The sequence below is a fragment of the Pseudoliparis swirei genome, chromosome 3, assembly GCF_029220125.1.
Source record: "Pseudoliparis swirei isolate HS2019 ecotype Mariana Trench chromosome 3, NWPU_hadal_v1, whole genome shotgun sequence".
Taxonomy (NCBI): domain Eukaryota; kingdom Metazoa; phylum Chordata; class Actinopteri; order Perciformes; family Liparidae; genus Pseudoliparis; species Pseudoliparis swirei.
The window spans coordinates 22,323,563-22,328,074 of NC_079390.1; positions in this window are offsets into that span (position 1 = coordinate 22,323,563).

Genomic DNA, 4,512 nt, shown 5'->3' on the forward strand with positions numbered 1-4,512 from the left:
CCTATAATTGGAGGAATAATTGGATTTTCTTGGGGTTATTGATTCGGCTTTCACTCACATCATCTGTTCAAATGAACGCAAGCAGAGAGATTTTAAAAATTGGCCTCCGGACAACAATGGAGTGAGAGATGCATTCGCATGTTTGTTTACAACATATAAAAGCAATAGAATACGTCTCAGAGACCTGTCAATCACCTTGTAGCCCCGCCCTAAATCATCCCCTCAAATCAAGAGAGAAGTAGAGACATTCTCTCATAGTCCTCTATACAACCAGAGGAGTCGCCCCCTGGTGGTCAGTAGAGATAATACAGCTTTAAAACATAATGCATAGACTTCTATACAACCAGATGAGTCAACCCCTGGTGGTCAGTATATAGAATGTAGCTTTAACACATGAAGCATAGACTTCTATACAACCAGGGAAGTCGCCCCCTGGTGTTGTCAGTAGAGAGAATGCAGCTTTAAAACATAATGCATAGACTTCTATACAACCAGAGGAGTCGCCCCCTGGTGGTCAGTATACAGAATGCAGCTTTAACTTATGAAGCATAGACTTCTATACAACCAGAGGAGTCGCCTCACTACAAGAAGGTTTAAACCCAGTAGAACCACGGAGACCACAGATATCTGGATGTTTTACTGGTATGATATTCATCCCCCTGATGCACCAGACAACTTAGTTCAAGTCTACAGGTTAACGGCTAACGGTAAACGGCTAACGGTTAACGGCTAACGGCTTCCCTGATCAAATCTCTCCATCTCTTTGAATTTGAACAACAGATTCTCCCTTTCCTCCGGCGTGTGTGTGCTGTTAGTCATTGTTTCCCCGGCGAGGCGCTCGGACACGCGGCTCGGCTTTGTGCGGCGCTCCCAGATGTTGGTTTCTGGGCGTGTGCGCGTCCTTCAGGTGTGTGTGTGTGTGTGTGTCACCGGACCCCGGGGGTGCTTAAGATCAAAGTTGAAAGCATGTACAGTCAGAGGTCAACAACCGTATGAGGACATGTTGGACTCAGGTGGGGGAATGTGTATCTCATTGTATTAAAAAAGAAAAAAAGTAAAGGCCGAAATAAAAAGACACATGACCAGGTCTCTTTATTCGAATGAACCCGGCATGTAACACACGGATGAGCCTTCTGATTGTCTGTCACCAATGTGTGTGTGTCTGTATATGTGTGTGTGTGTACGTGTGTGTATATGTGTGTGTGTGTATGTCTGTATATGTGTGTGTGTGTGTGTACGTGTAAGTGTCTGTATGTGTGGGGGTGTATGTGTGTGTTTTTGTATGTGTGTGTATATGTGTGTGTTTTTGTATGTGTGTTTGTGTATATGTGTGTATATGTGTGTGTATGTGTGTGTGTATATGTGTGTATGTGTGTGTGGGTCTGTGCGTGTCTGTGTGTGTGTGTTTGTGTGTGTATGTGAGTGTGTTTTTGTGTGCGCGTGTATGTTTCTGTGTGGGTCTTTGTGTGTATGTGTGTGTGTGTCTGTGTGTGTGTATGTGTGTGTGTGTTTTTTTTGGATGTGTGTTTGTGTATATGTGTGTATGTTTGTGTGTATGTGTGTGTGTATATGTGTGTATGTGTGTGTGGGTCTGTGTGTGTCTGTGTGTCTGTGTTTGTGTGTGTATGTGAGTGTGTTTTTGTGTGTGTGTGTGTATGTTTCTGTGTGGGTCTTTGTGTGTATGTGTGTGTGTCTGCGTGTGTGTATGTGTGTGTGTCTGTGTGTGTGTGTCTGTGTGTGTGTATGTGTGTGTGTGTTTTTGTATGTGTGTGTGTATGTGTGTGTGCCTGTGTGTCTGTGTGTCTGTCTGTGTGTGTGTGTCTGTGTGTTTTTGTGTGTGTGTGTGTGTGTGTATGTTTCTGTGTGGGTCTTTGTGTGTATGTGTGTGTGTCTGCGTGTGTGTATGTATGTGTGTGTGTGTTTTTGTATGTGTGTGTGTATGTGTGTGTGTGTGTGTGTGTGTATGTGTGTCTGTGTGTTTTTGTATGTGTGTGTGTTTGTGTGTGTGTGTGTGTGTGTGCCTGTGTGTCTGTCTGTGTGTCTGTCTGTGTGTGTGTGTGTGTGTGTGTGTGTTCCTGTACTTCCTGAGTGTCCCTTGGCCTGGGGCCTGGTGGATAATGCATCGTGGATCTTTAGCCGCGGCCTCGTCCTCATTTAATGTGCCTCTTTTATAACCGGCGGCCCGACGCCGCTCGCCGTGCCGTAAAACCGGCTGAAGCCTCGGAGCCGTTGGACCCGCGGGAGTCCAGACGCAGCGCGACGATCAATGAGTTACCGATCGGGGGAAGAACACACCGTTTACCTCCTAGCAAACTTGTGTACTTTGTTTACTTTGTTTACTTCATTTACTTTGTTTACTTTGTTCACTTTGTTTACTTCATTTACTTTGGAACACTTTTGAAGTTGTCATCTTACTAAAAGTTAAATGTCCAATACCTTCAAAAAGCTGTAAGACCTCAACGAGCTTTAAGCATCTTTTACATAAATAGCTTTATTTAATAGCTTGAGCGTTTTTCCTGCTGACTCGAGTCGACGCCCCCCCGCCCGCGGCGTCCCGTTCCGAGTCCCCGGCCCCACGGTTTGAGAAACCGTCCCCTCGGACGTTGATAGATGGCCGGCCTCCCTCTGCGAGGCGGCGCCATGATGGATCATGTGAATCAGCGTCGCTAATTATCGGCGTGACGGCCGGGAGCCGAGTCCGTTGCTCAAAGGCTCCGGGGCAGATTACAAGCGACCGCTATTGACCCGGCGGACGGGGAACGTCTCCCAGACGGGATGAAGGATGGGTCTGTAGTTTGAATCCAGTCAGACAAAAAAGATTTTGTTTTTAATAAGAATGAATTGGAGAGAAAATGACCAAAAACAGTGGATTATCTTCTCCTCAGAGAAAACCTTCTTGTTATCTTGTCATTGGCTATAATAATAACAAATAATCATCACTACCACTATTATTAAATATTATTATAAGTGAAAGACAAAGTGCTGTTTCCTGCAGTGGTCGTTGTTGTTACAGCTAGTTTCGCTTTTGGGAAAATGAATTTAAAAAACATTTTGATATTATTATAATGTTAATTGAATTAATTTAAATTGAAAGTTTCTTCATTGTGACCAAAATGAAAGAAACCCCAATACTAATAATATGAATAATAACACAACAGGATTGTTATAGTATATAAAGATATTTATACATATATATACTGTATATGTATATATATATATATTTATGAATATATGTATACGGTTATAAATATATACGTATGTATATGCATATGTATACACGTATACATCTGTATATAGATATACGTATGTATGTATTTATATACATATGTATACGCATATATATATATATATGTATGTATATATTATTGTAATATTATTGTAAAAATATGTATATATAAACATATTTATACGCATGTATATATGTATGTATATATATTTGTATATATATACACGTATATATACTTATTTACAGTATATGTATATATGTATATATATGTATATATATGTATATACATACATATTTATACGTATATATATATGTATATATACATATATATAAATCTATATTTATATATAGATATACATCTATATACAGGACTGTCTCAGAAAATTAGAATATTGTGATGGAGTTCTTTATTTTCTGTAATGCAATTTAAAAAACAAAAATGTCATGCATTCTGGATTCATTACAAATCAACTGAAATATTGCAAGCCTTTTATTCTTTTAATATTGCTGATTATGGCTTACAGCTTAAGAAAACTCTAAAATCCTATCTCATAAAATTTTAATATTTCCTCAGACCAAGTAAAAAAAAGATTTATAACAGCTGAGTGTTTGTCAAGGCTCAGGAAACCCTTGCAGGTGTTTCGAGTTAATTAGACAATTCAAGTGATTTGTTTAATACCCTACTAGTATACTTTTTCATGATATTCTAATATTTAGAGATAGGATATTTGAGTTTTCTTAAGCTGTAAGCCATAATCAGCAATATTAAAAGAATAAAAGGCTTGCAATATTTCAGTTGATTTGTAATGAATCCAGAATGCATGACATTTTTGTTTTTTTAATTGCATTACAGAAAATAAAGAACTTCATCACAATATTCTAATTTTCTGAGACAGTCCTGTACATATATGTATATATATTCAAATAAATATATATACATATTTAAATATATAAATATCTATATATGTACATACATATTTAAATATGTATATATATAATATAATACTGTAATACTATTACATTCACATATATATTTTTAGAGGTCATTATAGTTTTCAAAGTAAATGTTCAACATTCCACCAAATATTGTATATTTAAAGTTAATTTCCCTCTGCGGAAGAACTTTAATAAAATATCTTTACTAAAGTCGCTCAACGCAAAACACACACATTTACTTTATTTTATTAAATCCTCTGATTCACCGTGAAACGGCGCTCCTGAGGACCAGCATTCATCTCCCGGTATCTTTGACGTGTCCCCTGTGGAGTCTTGTCACCACGTTGTCA